At 38.2% G+C, this 18,846-nt stretch overlaps 2 pseudogenes; both read left to right on the top strand.

The window, feature by feature from the left end:
* The first annotated feature begins 4,668 nt into the window (after positions 1–4,668).
* LOC132500118 (small ribosomal subunit protein uS2-like) lies at positions 4,669–5,528 on the top strand (annotated as a pseudogene).
* Positions 5,529–13,214: 7,686 nt separating this feature from the next.
* LOC132500210 (small ribosomal subunit protein eS12-like) lies at positions 13,215–13,636 on the top strand (annotated as a pseudogene).
* Positions 13,637–18,846: the final 5,210 nt, after the last annotated feature.

Below are 18,846 nucleotides of genomic sequence, written 5' to 3'. Positions count from 1 at the left end.
AAAGTTTCCTAACTCTGGAACCATACTGTTATTTCACAGTCCTGTTATATATTTTCTTATTTATGTTCTTACTCAGAGCTGTTGTCTTTGGCACTTGCCTGGCACCTCGCTTGGGCTGCTCTGTATCTTAGATTTTTTTACATCCTATCCTACAGATTCATGCTTGTTGGTATAAGTGGTAGGCAGAAATCAGCCAATTTACTAGTACGTTGGTAGGTTGATGTGATGCTATACCCAGGAATAGTTCCAGATTAACTGGAAAAACTCTGATTACATTAATTGGAATTTTAAAAGCAGGATTTTCATTCTGTTTTAGATTTTGAGGAGTAATCCAATAGTTAACTGTGCTGTTCACAATATTCTCATGACTGTATACCCTACATTTATTGATTTCAGAAAGTGTTGGTGGGGATCCATGTTCAAGATATTAAGCCCTGAACTAACAAGTAATAGCTTCAAGTAGTGTTGATGCATAAAAAGTTTTCCGAGAAAAAAAAAAAAAAACACCTACCTTATCTTTGTATTTGTTTTCTAGAATTGACCATAAGGATGTTAGAGGGTCTTTTTTTTTTTTTTTTAACGTATGTGGTTAGAAGAATGAGTTACAGTGTTGATTACAGATCTTCATTGCAGACCCTCAGTTTATGAGGTTAGAGAGTGATTTATAATGTTGACTCTAGGTCAGATTGTCTTTGAGAAAGCTGTGCTTTCAACACCACAGGATTAAAAGGAAGAACTGAAAGGAAAAACAGTATATTAAAGACGACTCTCCTCCCAGCTCCGATTCTCAACCCCCACTCTCCCCAATATCCTCGTTTATAAACCAGTGGAAAATTGATGCTGGTGATGGATGGTCGTTGCCTCCATGTGCTGACTTCCTTCCCTACCGTTTTACTTTTCCCAAGCTTCTCAGTCTGTGCTCATAACTTTCACTCACGCTGGTTCTATCAGGATTATTAAACTGGCTGGGTCCTGCTTTGTGGTCTCTTCGAAAGGAAACTCACAGCTACAGCCAAAGACAATGGAGGAAATGTCACTTTCCTGGTTTTAGCACCACATTGCTAAGGGAGTTACACTGTGTCATGAAAAATTGGTTGGTTACCCGATTTCCAAGACCTCACTCATGGATGTAACCCTCAGGAAATATCAATAAAGGCAAGAGTCCAAGAAAGCCATATTCAACTCCCCGAAGGGAGTTACATTTTTAAGATAGTAAACTTTGAAACGTATTATGTATGATCCTTTTAAACATTATAACTGATTTCCTGATTACAGAGAGTGAAGTGGCCCAAAACAAATAAAAATACAGAAGATAATAGTGCAGAAAAACTGCCATTTACGTATTCATACTGACTGGATGTGGCAATAATGTATACTGCATACTTCTTCATAAATTAATTAGACATTTATTTTAGATTTTAAATGGTCTTACTTTTATTCCAACCTCTTCCCTCATCCCAGAGTTTTCAAATTGACAAAAACTTTCTTAATTGTATCTCTACCTAACATGGATAATTTAGAAATTAGAAATTCTAATTCATCTGGTATAGAACCAAGTTACCAACATAAATATGTGATATTATTTTTCAGAAAAATTATTCTCCTTGGAAAAACCTATTGACAATGATAAACTGCCCAGATTTTATTCTTATAGTAGGTAATATAATCAGAAGATTTGGGGGAGTCAAGTCCTTAATAAATGTAAAATATTTCTTTGAAGGAGTCTAATTATTGACAAATTATAAGGATCTTCAAATGTGCCCCACTGTACAAATAGGCTGTATTTCCACTGAACTTGCCTGATGACCTTGTAAACTAAAAAATCCCCAAGTCGAGTGGTTTTTCAGTGTCAGCAACACTAAGTAGATAAAACTTGAGTCACATAAGAACCCCTTAAGTGTATATATGTTTTTCATTATAATAATTTGCTTTTTAAAAGGCATATCTATATTAAATGTATATGTGAAACAGAATTGCCTTCTGGAAAGAGCTAACCAAATACTGAAGTGTAGGCCAGAGATGATTTTGAGGTGTGAACTCTGGATGGTAGAGGACATTACAGGCAAGGCCAATCACCAGAGAGCTAGAGTGGCATTTGGAATTATTGTTGATTGTCCCTCCTACCAGTTTTTAGTTTCTCTGATTCATTAGGTAACAGAGTGAAAATTTTTATTTAGATCAGGGATAAAAGATCTGTGGCAACTCAAACATGGGCTAGATTTCAGTTAATCTTTGCTCTATGAAAAAGTAACTCATTAAAAGCAGTGAACAGGATTATAATAGGAATGTGTGCTTTAGCATCCAACTAAAAATCTTGCAGCTATCGAAATGAATCTTTCCAGATAGTCACCGTGTTACTTACAAGTCTTCCCTAGTCTTTTCATCCAACTGGAATTTTCCACTTAGAACTCAACACTTTCTCTCTTCCTAGTTCTGAAAACAATGCAACCCATTCTTAAAACCAAAACCAAAACCCAAAAAAACCCCCAAACTTCTATAGTTTTGATACCTGCTTATGCCAGTGTAATGTACGAATTTTTTTATTCCTAACATTCAAGTTCTCTATTTAGATCAGCTGTGCTCCTTTCCATCATTGCCTTAGATCCCAGTTCTGCGTGGCACAGGCACCAAAGCTTGGTGCAAGCAACAGTGGGGATTAGGGGTGGGCGGTGGTGGTGGGTAAGGGAGGCTCAGAAATGGGCCATTAGCCAGGAGCTAATAGGCTCTCAGGTCAAAGTGACATTAAGGAATCCTTTAACTCTTATGTCCCCAAATCTCCTCTCTTCCTAGTTGTTTCTCCACCCTGGGAGAGGGCCAGTTATGAGACCAAATCCAAATAGGGACAAGAAATATAGTAGTCTAGGTCCCCTCCAGCCATGGAAAACAATGGAAACTCAGAAGACTAAGATGGGAGCTGTCCAGGATTAAGGTGAGGAGTAGTCAGTGTTAGAGGCAGAGCTGGATCCTTCAAGCATTTCTTTTGGAAACTGAGCTTGGAAAAAAAAAAAAAAAAAAAAAGAGAACAGGACCTAATCCCAAAGATTTGCAACTTGGATAACAATGCGGGAACCATGAGGTATTTGGATGGGTAGGAAGGAATGTGGCTTCCCTGGTAGCTGGAAGAACATACAATAACTTCTGAACTTTGTCAAAACTCTTCATTCTGGTCCATGGTTAGGTCCTCTCCTTCCATGTCTCACTGCAACCCCAGAAGTCTACCAGATAATTCTTCTGTACACTGATTTCTGGATTTCTCCCTTGACATGGATGCCAAGATGCTGATTTTTATTAAAAGAATTACAGTAAGAAATACTGCCATATTTTCCTCAAATACCTGAATAATTTTAAGGTAGCAAGAGGCCACTAAGAGAACGGTTTTAGTCTCATTACATGTTGAATTAGGGAAAATAAGAAGGGTATGTATGCCCCCCTCCCCAATTATTCTTAACTGAGGTCCTGTGTTGAACCTTTCAAAACTGCTGCAACACAAAAAAAGTGCTACCTCGCTTCATCCTCTTACCCTTCTTACCTTCCCTAGGCCTTTGTCAGCCCCACCTGGATTTCTCCTCAATGGCTTCCCTGACTCCAGTTTTGCTACTCTCCAAGCCAAACTACATTTCTGCTAGACAGGTAAATTTCCTAAACCTCTGTGATGACCTATATGGGAAAAGAATCTAAAAAGGAGTGGATATATGTATATGTGTAACTGATTCACTTTTCTCTACAACAGAAACTAACATGACATTGTAAATCAGCTATACTCCAATAAAAATTTAAAAAAAAAGAATAATCTGGGTTTTGGGGAGTGACAATCACGGTGCTCCACCCTGGGAGAAGAAACCGACTTTATACATTTGGAGAAAGTAACTCAGTGTCTTGATTTTGTGTGATGAATCTGCATGACACAGCTAGTTTCATTACTGAGGCTTTGGGCTCTAGCTGGCTCCACTAACAGGCATTCTGAAAAGGTTTTTTCTAAGAAATTAACTCCATGGAATATTGAGGCCCATCACCTCTCTGTTGGTTCTAATCTTTCTGACATGATTTTACTTGCCAAGAGTATGCATGTCAGTTTTATATTCATCATTTTGGTTGAAAATGTTTGGAGCAGGAAAACCAATTCTATGGCTGGGTCTTTCTAGGTGCATGGGTTTCAGTGGCCTCAGATGGTTGCCACACCATAATTCCTGCAAGCTCTCAAGCTTCTTGTCCTTGAAGCTCTTTAAAAACAAGCCTCAAAACCCTAGGAGATAACGTGAGCAATTGGTCAGCTTTCTACTGTCCCCTCTTCTTGATCCTAAACTAAATTAGCATGATCTCATTTATTCTCCAACTTTTTATTGACAGCCTATTATGTATCAGGTTTACCCCCATGGAGAACACAGGGTAGTGAGAAAGTCAAATAACCAGACTGGCAATAAAATAAAGCCTCATACATACCATGACAGGTGCAGTGTAGGTTAGGGCTCTGGAGCCAGACTGCATTTGAACTCTAGCTCTGCCACTTACTGGCTGTGTAATGTTGGCCAAGTAACTTAACGTCTCTGTGTCTCAGTTTTTCTATCTGTAAATGAAAATAATAATAGCACCGCCTTTGCACACTACCCAGACAGGGGTCCATATGGCTTGTTCTGAATTCTCATCGTAACTTAAAGGGAAGCTCTCACAATGTCCAGAGCCCTTGATGTCCTGAAAATGAAGGAGGAGGATGTCCTCATTCCTTGCAGCAGGAACCTACTTAGGTGGCACAACCTTGACTCCCAAATGGAGCAGTACATCTACAAAAGGAAGAGTGATGGCGTCTACATCATAAATCTGAAGACGACCTGGGAGAAGCTTCTGTTGGCAGCTCATGCCACTGCTGCCATTGAAAACCCAGCTGATGCCAGTGTCGTATCCTCCAGGAATACTGGCCAACGAGCTGTGCTGAAGTTTGCTGCTGTCACTGGAGCCACTCCTATTGCTGGCTGCTTCACTCCTGGAACCTTCACTAACCAGATCTAGGCTGCCTTCCAGGAGCCAAGCCTTCTGGTGGTTACTGATCCCAGGGCTGACCACTAGCCTCTCACAAAGGCCTCTTACGTTAACCCGCCCACCATTGGTCTGTGTAACACAGACTCTCCTCTGTGTTATGTGGACATTGCCATCCCGTGCAACAACAAGGGAGCTCACTCAGTGGGTCTGATGTGGTGGATGCTTGCCCGGGAAGTTCTGCACATGCGTGGCACCATCTCCCATGAACACCCATGGGAGATCATGCCTGATCTCTACTTCTACAGAGATCCTGAAGAGATTGAAAGGAAGAGCAGGCGGCAGCTGAGAAAGCTGTGACCAAGGAGGAGTTTCAGGGTAAATGGACCGCCCCACCTCCTGAGTTCACTGCTCCTCAGCCTGAGGCGGCGGACTGGTCCGAAGGTGTGCAGGTGCCCTCTGTGCCTATTCTGCAGTTCCCCACTGGAGACTGGAGTGCTCAGCCCACCACTGCTCAGGCCACTGAGTGGGTAGGAACAACCACTGAGTGGTCTTAAGCTGCTCTTCCACAAACTCGCAATAGTTTGATGGAAAATAAACAGTTTCTAAAGAAAGAAAATAATAATAACACCTAATTTATAGGATTATCTTGAAAGTTAATTGAAATGGTAAGAAAAGTGTTTAGAACAATACCTGGCACAAAGGAAGTACTCAGTAAATATCAGCTAATATATTCCAGCCCAGAGGAAAGATAGGGTGCAATGAAACAGAGCGTGGGCCAGCTGATTATTGTGGGTACAGACTAGTACACATGAGAGTTTGATAGCCAGAGTTCACTTCGACTGGTCATGGCATCTGTCCTGATTGGTCAGCATATCCATTTTGACTGGTGGGGAATTAATTGTGCTGTGTGGGTTGTTTATTATTATTTATATCATCCCAGAGTCTAAATCATTGGTCCTGAAACATTAATATACACTAGAATAAGTGGAATTCTTGCTAAAAATGTGGTTTCTTGGACCTCAGCCCAGAGAGTTTGGTTCAGTTAACATGGAGTGGACCCAGAAATATTGTATACAAACACTGCAGGTCTGCTGTCTGAGAAACTCTGATTTGGAGGGTCAGGGAAGGTCATCTAGAAGAAGTAACATTTAAACCAAGATCTGAAATTCTAGTTCCTGTAGGCAAGGAGATGGAGAGAGCAGAATGGAGTAGGAGATTATTCTTCTCAGAGGGAACATTGTGGGCAAAGGCACAGAAGTTAAGGGAGAGAAGTTCAGAATGGCTGCAGTATTGAGTACAAGGGTGGAAGCAATGGGAAAGGCTCTGGTCATAAAGGCATTGTAAGCCATGGATTTTTATTTTATCTTTGGGACAACGAATAGGAAATCACTTCACATATTTTAAGGAAGGGTGACAGGATTGTATTCACACACCGGCAGAGCTCTGGTTTTGTGCAAAGGGGAGAAGTCCAGCAAGTCAGAGGCAGGAGGCCAGCCAGTGGGTTCGCTAGTGAAAACTGTTACCTTGACAGATGGCCTGTCTTCTGTCCTCATTCTTGCACTTGGCCCTCTCCCTGACTCCTTCCTCTCTCCTTGACCCCCTGGACCTCTCTTGACTCACTTAGCCACTCCGGTCTTATTGGCTTTCTTCACATCAGGTGTGGCCTCCCTGCTCCTGTCTCTGGCAAGAAAGATGCACTGCTCTCAGTGCCTGGTCACATGGGTGCCTGAGGAAGAAGAGAAAGAGGAGGGAGAGGGTGGAGGTGACTCTAATGTAAGATGTGAGAGGGCAGGTCATGCCCATCTCTTTGTGGCTACAGAAGTGGCAACGTGTAGCAATAGCATCTAGGGGAGTAGTATAAAGTAGGTGCTCAGCAAATACTTGCTGAAAGAAGGAGAGCTCTGTCTGGAACAGTGGACCCATCCGTAAATACCTGAGGGTAATTCTAACCGCTACAACCTTGTCATTGTCAATTTGGAGTCATTTTAATTCATCCGTTTGATCATACTTTCTTCTCTTTTTTTCTCCTTATTCTTTGCATATTTCCTAACAGGGAAAGGCGGTTGGACACCATTTTTTCATTAGTTAGTCAACCTCAAAATGTTGTTATTTTAGCGATGCATGTTATCCTGCTATTGTATCTTTGGCTTTTTGGAATTACTTTGCCAAAGCAGAGAAAGTACAAATCCTAGAAACCTGTTACTCTCTAAACTCGCTTCATAAACCAATCCAGAGTCATTTTCCACAATGGGATTGAGAAAGAAAGAACAGTCAGTAAAGAAGCGTAGCACTTACTAGGTTACCCTTCAGATCCCATCCTTCAGTTAGCACTTTGGTGCAGGATCCCAGGAGGGCAAGAAGTAGAGAATGAGGGTTAAATAAACTTCTAAAATGCTATAATTTTACAAGGGCCATGCATTAAAACCCTGGGATTAGTCCCTGGAAGATCATTTATTCAATTATTAAGACAAAGTTATGGATAATGCTTTTTCCTCCACCTGACTGGATATTTGCTGAAGCTGAGTTGTACCCATTGACAATAGGGATTAGGAAGCTTTTGCTATTAAGTGCCAACTGTGTGTTTAATTGTTACTGCAAGAAAAATAGGATTTACTGGTAAACTGTGCAGAATTTGAAACAAAGTACCCTTTTTACTTTTGTAGGAATGTGGATGCTAACCAAATGTGTCCGCATGGTTTCAATTAAGCGGAAGAATGTTAAATGTAAAGCTAAATTGATGAAAATAACCAAACTTTCTGACAAACCAATAAATTGGAGTCTAGAACTCATTGCCCATACTGTATGGCAGCCAGAGAAACATTGCTAGATCATCAATTTTTACTTAATTTTTTGAGTTAGTTTATACTTGAAAAGAAAAAAGGAGTGCTAGGCAAGTTATTTAAATTCTTCCCAGCTATAAACAGAATATGCACATTGGATGTGGACTTTATCCTTCACTGTATGCAATTGAACTGATTGTTTATTCTTTTAGCAATTTCCTCAGAGAAATTTTCAGAAACCCAAGACAAAGTTTTCAGGGAACTTTCATGTCAACATTTTGGCAAATGATCTGGCAAAATGCTAGTCACTGGACTATTTTTCTAAACTCCTCCGACTGCTCCATAGCAATCCTTAGTCTTTTAAAATAATGTTTTAATTTTCCTTCCCTCAAGTTTTTTTACTACTTCAGGTTGCTGTCATGGTGAGATGACAATGTTCTCAAAAAATTATATGAGTTTGGAGAAAATTCTAAATTTCTTGCTGAAGACAGGATAAAATTACACAGTCAGAATGTAACTCTGTGTACATTTCTCCATATGTCAGAAATTTCTAGTATAAAAATTTACCTCTGAATAGGTCTTTTTATTTTGTGAGAAATGGCAGGAAAGAAACTGTTTAAACAAACAAACAAAAAAAAACGTGGAAGCTAGGGCCATCATCTTTACTGTTGTGATCTTTGTGTGATGTGAAATGGGCACTCCTCGCTGAATCATGGCCCAGGAACCCTGTCCCCACATCTTGGTCCCCATTGCCCTACAGGTTCAGAGGCCTCCTGAGATCCTCTGGCTTAGAAAGTAGAACTGCTGCCAAATGTAGGGTGGAGTCTCTTGGTTTTCATGGCCCTGGCTCAGGTTCAGAGATTGCCAGATGGACCCTGTGTTCTAATTTGGTGAATTCCCAGCCAACGGCCTATTCACAACCTATTTTATGCTGTAATTTTAACAACATTTTTTTTTAATTAGATGGTCATTCAGCACATGTTTTTGGTGACCACTCAATAAGTGTTATTTTTGCCAAATTACTTTTTGGGCATTGTCATGAAGTTGCTCCTTTAAATGCTTTCAGATCAAGTTTTCAAACCTTTTTTTCAAACTCACCCAAAATTTTAAATCAGACATAATTAAATATATTACATATTTACATTAGACTCTATTTCAAATTTTTACTACCTATTTAAATGGCATCCAGAGGGGGAAAATAAAGTAATCTTGTTTGAGAGTAGGTAATACAGTTTTCCATAAATTTACCTTTGGATCTAGTTGTTTCTAATGGTTCTGACTTTGCTCAATTAATATTGCTGCTACCACCCCATTAACTGCTATATTAAATATGTATTAAGATGCTCTATTGATAATAAAGTATTTGAGCATTTTATGTAATGATAACCATCCAAAAGTTGTATCATCTGCACATTTGACTAGTTTAAACCTCTAAGGTATTCATTCACATCACAGATAAAAGTGTTGAGCATTTGAGTTCTGTGATGAGCCACTGAACATCTCCCTCCAAGTTCAGCTGATCTGAAAATACTTATTGTGCATTCTCTGCTCAGCCTTGGGATGCAAAGATAAAGAATATTACATGGTCTCTGCCCTATTTAGAGTTCAATAGGGATGATAGTAATGCACTGATTGATAAATATATTCCAGCCAGCTATGAATCCACTTAATGTTGTATTCCTTAGGTCACATTCCTGATTCTTTCAATTTATCAAGTGCCTTCTATATATCAGGCAATATGATAGGTCTTGGGAAAAAATAAAACATGGTCTGTGATCATTATTTCATCTACAAATTTACCCTGAAAGACTGTATCAAGGGTTTTGCTATAATCAATATCCACTATGCCAGTTGATTTAGGATAGTTTCCACCATGTGGCTTTACTGAATTCGGATAGCCATAGCTTGTAGAGAGCAAGCCTAACTCTCAAGTTTAGGATGGTACCTGAAGCTTTCTGATACTCTGTCTCCTTAGACATCCCTTTGACTTTATCAACCTCTTTTGTAGGTTTTATATTTTTCTTATTACTTTATTTTTAGAAAACTCCATCGTATATTTGTATTTCTTTTTTAATATATAAATTTATTTATTTTATTTATTTATTTTGGCTGTGTTGTGTTCGTTGCTGCGCACAGGCTTTCTCTAGTTGCGGCGAGTGGGTCTACTCTTCATTGTGGTGAGTGGGCTTCTTATTGTGGTGGCTTCTCTTGTTGCAGAGCACAGGCTCTAGGTATGCAGGCTTCAGTAGTCATGGCACGCAGGCTCAGTAGTTGTGGCTTGAGGACTCTAGAGCACAGGCTCAGCAGTTGTGGCACATGGGCTTAGTTGCTCCGCGGCATGTGGGATCTTCCCGGACCAGGGCTCAAACCTGTGTCCCCTGCATTAGCAGGCGTATCCTTAACCACTGTGCCACCAGGGAAGTGCTGTATATTTGTATTTCTCATTCATCCTTTCTTCTCTAGTCTTTCAAATCTCCCTGCTCTCCAGTTCTATCCAGGACTTCTCAATTTTCACACTGGTGGTCAACCTTAAGTCAATTTATCACCCATTCCAACGTTAGTACTTTCAAGAGATATGTAAGGACATCTAATAAATGTGTTGGGCATGATATTTATCAGTTGTTGTACATTATCACTCTCATACATTTGCTTTAAATATACCTGAGATCACTTTTGTCTCTAGCCAAAAGAAGTTGTCATGTGTAATATGGGGTAAGAAACGTAACTCTTTACACCACAGAATCAAGGCCTGATAAATGCAAGGTTATTATGAGGTTGGTGGGGCAGTGTATTTCAAAGAGGGGTTTTCAGGAAGGTCTTAATGTAACATTCTGCACTAAAGAAATACCATTAAGCCCACTTCATCCAATTTGCCCTTCAAGGCCCATTGAGAGTACTTATGAACCTTCCTATCACAGCATAAAAGTTAATACAGTTTAGAAGGTTTTCCACTTGAGGGATGGTCAACCTTTTTATAATCCTTTAATTACAATTCTGTGCTGTCATTTTGGTGCAGAAGTGATAACATTCGGATCCAACAATCATTTATTATTGAGGGCCTATTGAGTATAGGCGCTCTGATAGGCACTTTCATAATAATTTGTTATTCTCTATTTCAACAAGTATATTTTCTTGAGAACTTATGTGTCAAGTTTGTGTACTATATGGAAGATTTGATATTTTGTGTGAAATCTTGGGAGAATCCTATTGAATGTAAAATATGAAGTTAAAACCTCTAAGAAAGTTCTTTGTGTTTATTTTACCAAAATAATTGTGTGAAAGTTTCCCATATTCCAGAATCTTAGATACAGAACAACAACAAAATGAGAAACTTTTATTATAGGAATATTGTTAATACTTTTATTTGATTTTCTCAACAGAATACAGAATAAAGCAAAGATCATGTATGAGAGAAAATATATACATTTTTCCTTTTTACATATTTTCTTTTATTTTTGTCTTTTTTCTGCTTGAAAGTCATAATAATGTACAATGAATATAAATTTACAACATATTTAATAATTTTGTATTTTATATGAATTTTAATGTCAATATTCAAATTCAAACAATGGTTTGGATGAATCCAATTTATATATGAATGACTCAATTTTGGTCACCAGGAAACTTGTGTAACTCACTTTTTGGTGGATTCCCTTATATTCGCCTTTCAAAAGTGCTGACTTGTCAGCGTTGGTTAAATTCTGAAAAGAGATCAGCATGGAACTCAGAATAGGCTCAGAACTCAGATAAAAAACCTTGTTCCTAGTTCTAATTTAGGCTGTAACATTAGCCGTATTCTTTGCTTCTCCATATTTAGCATTGATAAGTTTCTATTGAATAACAATCTATAGGGATTCACTAAAAATAATTTTAATTTTAAGAAGTTTAAAATAATAATGATAATAAAAAACAACAGCAACATCAGTAATATTAGCTAATATTTAAAGGTTAATTGTTTTAAATATACCCTCTTTTTATCCTTAAAGCACTTTATGATTGTAGGTTATCAATATTATCTCCATTTTACAGCTGAAGAAACTGAGGTTTCAAGAGGTTAAATATCTGCCATGTTCTTAATGCATATTTTATTGAACGTCCTTTGGATTTTTTTCTCTCCATTTTATTTGTCTTGTATGAATATTACAGTGATAATAGGTAAACCTAAAAATCTAAAATCAGTTCTCAACAGGTTTGAAAGGTTTTGTGTAAATATGTGTGTGTGTGTGTATTCATACAAATGCTTACCTAAATAGTGTATAAAATCTGATGTAACATATAAAAATACTAAAGAAATGCTAGATTTGAAATTTGAGACTAAAAATAATATTGTTCAATAGTAGCATCAAAGAAACATTTGAAAATTATATTATAGAAGGTTAAACAAATGGGAGAGGGGTTATAATCTCAGGCAGTTTTTGAGATTTAGCGAGAAACCAATAAGGGTCCTTGGGACAACCTTTAGAAAATGCTTTTGCACAGGATGACCTCTTTTTTTCCCTTCGGGCTGTAACAAAGGGCATTTTGTTCATAGAGCAATTTATGTCAAATCCTTTTTTGAGCCCAGGAAGACCAGATTTTTGCTCCCAGGTTGTATTTCTCTCATCCTTCTAAGGTCAAGGTTTGAAAAAAATCTCTAAAAGTAAGATTCAATAAATACATGGGCTTGCTAGAAATATTTAGTCACTTGGTCTTGTGATTGCGGCAAATCATTCACTTGAGCAGAACCCAAAGGGCTTGTATTTCCCGTTATGGGAAATACAATCTGGGTAAGATGGAGAAGGTTTTTTAAGGGGAGAGGTTTGTGGGTCACTTCAAAGTTACGCATGTTTACCTAGGGTTCTCTCCTTGAGGAAACTCTGTTAGCATCAGCATCCATATTTCTGTTTTTAGTTTAGGATGCTCATTTCTCCTCCCCACTCAGCCCTCCCTTCCTGTTTTTTTTTTTTTTTTTTTTTCTGATGGTTTTGCAGACTCAAAATGCCTCTCTCGGGACACAGTGCAGAGGTCTGGGATGTGATGCTGAACCACCAGTGGTGATTTAGAACAATCAAGACCCCCTGGATGTATTTTTATACTTTACCAGCAGTTTGATAACTAAGGACTATAAACTTTGAACGGTGATTCCAAGTCCCTGTAGACTGTCAGGCTTACAATTCACCTTTCACACTATTTTATAGAGAATGACACTAGCTCCTGCCTTTTTTAAAAAAGTAACTTCTGGTTCATTAGAAATATTGAAACATGATATATTATAAATGTAGAAAAACTATGATGGTTGACAGTATTCTTATGTATAAATTCCTTTTTAGGATGGCCTTTCCTTATTTGTTACTTAGAGTAGCAAATAATCAACCAAATAAGTTATTTGAATGTACATATCCATCACATAAAACCCATTAAAAAACTCATCATAGCTCTTGCCCTGCCGCCGCGGAGTCGTGCGGAGGCAGAGGAGCGGGTGCACTCAAGATTCAGCTCCACCTGTAACCCACCACCATGGCCGAGGAAGGCATTGCTGCTGGGGGTGTAATGGACGTTAATACTGCTCTGGAAGAGGTGCTGAGGCCCGCTTTCATCCACGATGGCCTAGCACATGGAATTCGTGAAGCTTGGCAAGTGCCAAGCCCATCTCTGTGTGTTTGCATCCAACTGTGATGAGCCTATGTATGTCAAGTTGGTGGAGGACCTTTGTGCTGAGCACCAAATCAACCTGATTAAGGTTGATGACAAGAAACTAGGGGAATGGGTAGGCCTCTGTAAAACTGACAGAGAGGGAAAGCCCTGTAAAAGTGGTTGGTTGCAGTTGTGTGGTGGTTTAGGACTACGGCAAAGAGGCCCAGGCCAAGGATGTCATCGAGGAGTACGTCAAATGCAAGAAATGATCAAATAAACAAACTGGGCTCTTGTTCCTCAAAAAACAAACAAACAGACACACATAAAAACTCATCATATCCTTTTGGTACAGAGTGAGAATATCTTATGCAAAAAAAAATGGATTCTATTTTGATTTTTAAAATTTAACAAACATTCACTGAGAATTGACTAAATGCCTTGTACTCTGCTAAGTGCTGGAGAGTAAAAAACAACAGCTCCTGTAGTCAAGAAGTTTCCAGGCTAGAATATTTCTTTTCCACAAAAGTAGTGCTATGCTATTAAGATTACATTAAATATTATAACCAAAAAAAGACAGTGATTTTCAAGATACGTTCTTAGTGGAACTACTGTTTAAACTGCAGTGTATTAATAGGCAATACTGCAAGGAAGTGTTCTGCAGTCAAGTACATTTGGAAAATGCTGATTAGGCAAATTTAAATCGGATTCTTTTTGTACCCCTCCTCCAGGAGGTGGGATGGTGATCAGCATCCCCAATTTACCTGAGCTCAGAATTCTTAAACACCTCCAGGAGCAGGGTCTTGTGGAAAACAATTTTTAACAATGAAATATTCATTTTTAATAACTTTAAAACTTTTGTTAAAGGACACTTGCTGAACTAGAAAGTTCCAAGTGACAGTTGTCAGGGGACTGAAAGATCTGCTGCGTGACAGTTTGCTTTCATGGTTGGAGAGCGCCCTGAGCCTGTCAACTTTTTACCTGACATGCTACTCCTCAGAAAATCCCAGCTCCTGCCTTGCCTTGTTTCCTCAGCCATCCCATAGTCCTCCGATGATAAGAGATGGGAAAAATAGAAAAGGAGTAACCAGGAGCGTCACAGAGTGATGGCAGGTGCACTGACACAAGGGCAAATTCCTTGGCTTGATTTGGAGAGCAGCTGGGTCAGGCATCACCCTATGAATCTCCTGGGGTAACTCAGCTCCACGACACTTTCATAAACCTGAGTATTTATTTTACCAAGTGAGATGTTTCTCTGAGGCTGTGTTTATATACAGGGATAGTGGAGGCAGCTGTGAGGGACGTGGCCAAGACATTCCAGGCACCAGCCCTGGCCCCTTGGATTTTCCTTGAACACAGACGCCTGTTTTAGGGGAGATTTCTAGTGGTGCTTTATAGTACCAAAGTGCTATAAAGTGCTTTTACATGGTTCATTGCATTTGATCCTTTTATCAAGCCCCTGAATTAGCGTGGCAAGGATCTTTTCCACTTTAGAGATGAGCAATTTAGGTTTAGAGATGAAAGCACTTGCCTAGAGTTACATGCTAAGGAAATAACCAAATCAGCATTAGGATACAGATGCACTGCTTCCCAAGAATCACCTTGAGATTTAGTAGGTCGATGATGTGGCCAGAGTTTCTGCCTTCCTAACAGTCTACTAGGTGATTCTGATATGGTTGGTTCCTGCTAGACCGTACTTTGAATAGCAAGGTTCTAACTTAATTGCCTTACATAAATAAAAATTAATTGAAAATGTATGGACAATTTAATTCCAAAAAGCCATCTTACCAAGATGTCACTTGAGTAACTGACTCATGATGGCACTAGATGTGTCTCTGCAGTCACTTAGCTATGCTGCTCATTCTCTTTCAGCCATATATATCATTTCTTTGGCCAGGGATGCTCCTGCCCTATGCTTTGCATTGAACACTCTCTTTTCTATTTCATATTCTTTATTCACATCTGTCCATCTATCTCCCATGTTTAAATAGTTCATCTCATCTTTCTACTAATTTGGATCCATCTAATTTGTCAAAATTCAAAATATATCTTTACCAAGAATTTCCCCCAATTGAATTAAATCATCCAATCCATATCTCAGGGACTCAATTAATGAATCTCTACAAATATGATACATATTAAATTTTTTGGTAGCCTATAGTATATTCTATGTAATACACACATTTGTACAGAGTAATATTTACTATAAGGAAAGAATAGATTTTAAAAAATATCGTTATTGGAGTATAATGGCTTTACAATGTTGTGTTAGTTTCTGCTGTTTAACAAAGTGAATCAGCTGTATGTATACATATATCTCCATATCCCCTCCCTCTTGCAACTCCCTCCTACCCTCCCTATCCCACCCCTCTAGAGGGGTCACAAAGCACTGAGCTGATCTCCCTGTGCTATGTGGTTGCTTCCCACTAGCTATCTCTTTTACATTTGGTAGTGTATATATGTCAATGCTACTCTCTCACTGCGTCCCAGCTTACAATTCCCCCTCCCCGTGTCCTCAAGTCCATTCTGTACATCTGCTTCTTTATTCCTTCTTTATTCCTTTAACCCCTAGGTTCATCAGAACCATTTTTTTTTAGATTCTGTATATATGTGTTAGCATATGGTATTTGTTTTTCTCTTTCTGACTTACTTCACTCTGTATTACAGACTCTATGTCCATCCACCTCACTACAAATAACTCAATTTCGTTTCTTTTTATGGCTAAGTAATTTTCCATTGTATATATGTGCCACATCTTCTTTATCCATTCATCTGTCGATGGACACTTAGTTTGGTTTCATGTCCTGGTTGCTGTAAATAGTGCTGCAATGAACATTGTGGTCATGACTCTTTGAATTATGGTTTTCTCAGGGTATATGCCCGGTAGTGGGATTGCTGGGTCATATGATTGTTCTACTTTTAGTTTCTTAAGAAACCTCCATACTGTTCTCCATAGTGGCTGTATCAATTTACATTCCTACCAAGAGTGCAAGAGAGTTCCCTTTTCTCCACACCCTCTCCAGCATTTGTTGTTTGTAGGTTTTCTGATGATGCCCATTCTAACTGGTGTGAGGTGATACCTCTTTGTAGTTTTGATTTACATTTCTCTAATAATTAGTGATGTTGAGCAGCTTTTCATGTGCTTCTTTGTCATCTGTATGTCTTCTTTGGAGAAATGTCTATTTAGGTCTTCTGCCCATTTTTGGATTGGGTTATTTGTTTCTTTAATATTGAGCTGCATGAGCTGTTTATATATTTTGGAGATTAATCCTTTGTCCATTGATTCGTTTGCAAATATTTTCTCCCATTCTGAGGGTTGTCTTCTTGTCTTTTTTATGGTTTCCTTTGCTGTGCAAAAGCTTTTAGGTTTCATTAGGTCCCATTTGTTTATTTTTGTTTTTATTTGTATTTCTCTAGGAGGTGGGTCAAAAAGGACCTTGCTGTGGTTTATGTCATAGTGTTCTTCTTATGTTTTCCTCTAAGAGTTTTATAGTGTCTGGCTTTACATTTAGGTCTTTAATCCATTTTGAGTTTATTTTTTGTGTATGGCATTAGGAAGTGTTCTAATTTCATTCTTTTAATGTAGCTGTCCAGCTTTCCCAGCCTCACCTCTTAAAGAGGATGTCTTTTCTCCATTGTATATTCTTGCCTCCTTTATCAAAGATAAGGTGACCATATGTGCATGGGTTTATCTCTGGGCTTTCTATCCTGTTCCATTGATCTATATTTCTGTTTTTGTGCCAGTATCATATTGTCTTGATTACTGTAGCTTTGTAGTATAGTCTGAAGTCAGGGAGCCTGATTCCTCCAGCTCCGTTTTTCTTTCTCAAGATTGTGCTGGCTATTTGGGGTCTTTGGTGTTTCCATACAAACTAAAATTTTTTGTTCTAGTTCTGTGAAAAAATGCCCTTGGTGAATTAAATTGAATCTGTAGATTTCTTTGGGTAGTATAGTCATTTTCACAGTATTGATTCTTCCAATCCAAAAACATGGTGTATCTCTCCATCTGTTTGTATCATCTTTAATTTCTTTCATCAAGGTCTTATAGTTTTCTGCATATAGGTCTTTTGTCTCCTTAGGTAGGTTTATTCCTAGGTATTTTATTGTTTTTGTTTCAGTGGTAAATGGGAGTGTTTCCTTAATTTCTCTTTCACATTTTTCATCGTTAGTGTATAGGAATGCAAGAAATTTCTGTGCATTAATTTTGTATCCTGCTACTTTACCAAATTCATTGATTAGCTCTAGTAGTTTTCTGGTAGCATGTTTAGGATTCTCTATGTATACTATCATGTCATCTGCAAACAGTGACAGTTTTACTTCTTTTCCCATTTGGATTCCTTTTATTTGTTTTTCTTCTCTGATTGCTGTGGCTAAAACTTCCAAAATTATGTTGAATAATAGTAGTGAGAGTGAGCAACCTTGTCTTGTTCTTGATGTTAGAGAAAATGGTTTCAGTTTTTCACCATTGAAAGCAATGTTGGCTCTGGGTTTGTCATATATGGCCTTTATTATGTTAAGGTAGGTTCCCTCTATGCCTACTTTCTGGAGGGTTTTTATCATAAATGGTGTTGAATTTTGTCAAAAGCTTATTTTGCATCGATTGAGATTATCATATGGTTTTTATCCTTCAATTTGTTAATATGGTGTGTCATATTGATTGATTTTCGTATATGGAAGAATCCTTGAATTCCTGAGATAAACCCCACTTGATCATGGTGCTTAATGTGCTGTTGGATTCTGTTTTCTAGTATTTTGTTGAGGATTTTTGCATCTATGTTCATCAGTGATATTGGCCTATAGTTTCTTTTATTTGTGACATCTTAATCTGGTTTTGGTATCAGGGTGATGGTGGCTTCATAGAATGAGTTTGGGAGTGTTCCTCCCTCTGTAATATTTTGGAAGAGTTTGAGAAGGGTAGGTGTTAGCTCTTCTCTAAATGCTTGATAGAATTCGCCTGTGAAGCCATCTGGTCCTGGGCTTTTGTTTGTTGGAAGATTTTTAATCACAGTTTCAATTTCAGTGCTTGTGATTGGTCTGTTCATATTTTCTATTTCTTCCTGGTTCAGTCTTGGAAAGTTGTACTTTTCTCAGAATTTGTCCATTTCTTCCAGGTTGTCCTTTTTATTGGCATATAGTTGCTTGTAGTAATCTCTCATGGTCCTTTGTATTTCTGCAGTGACAGTTTTTACTTCTCCTATTTCATTTCTAATTCTGTTGATTTGAATCTTCTCCCTTTTTTTCTTGATGAATCTGGCCAATGGTTTATCAATTTTGTTAATTTTATCAAAGAACCAGATTTAGTTTTATTGATCTTTATGATTATTTCCTTCATTTCTTTTTCATTTATTTCTGATCTGATCTTTATGATTTCTTCTGCTATCTTTATTTTGTTGTTCTTCTTCTTCTTTCTCTAATTGCTTGAGGTGTAAGGTTAGTTTGTTTATTTGATATTTTTCTTGTTTCTTGAGGTAAGACTGTATTG

The sequence above is a fragment of the Mesoplodon densirostris genome, chromosome 12, assembly GCF_025265405.1.
Source record: "Mesoplodon densirostris isolate mMesDen1 chromosome 12, mMesDen1 primary haplotype, whole genome shotgun sequence".
NCBI lineage: Eukaryota > Metazoa > Chordata > Mammalia > Artiodactyla > Ziphiidae > Mesoplodon > Mesoplodon densirostris.
The sequence above is the reverse complement of the archived record's forward strand: the minus strand, read 5'-3'. Positions and strand labels throughout refer to the sequence as shown.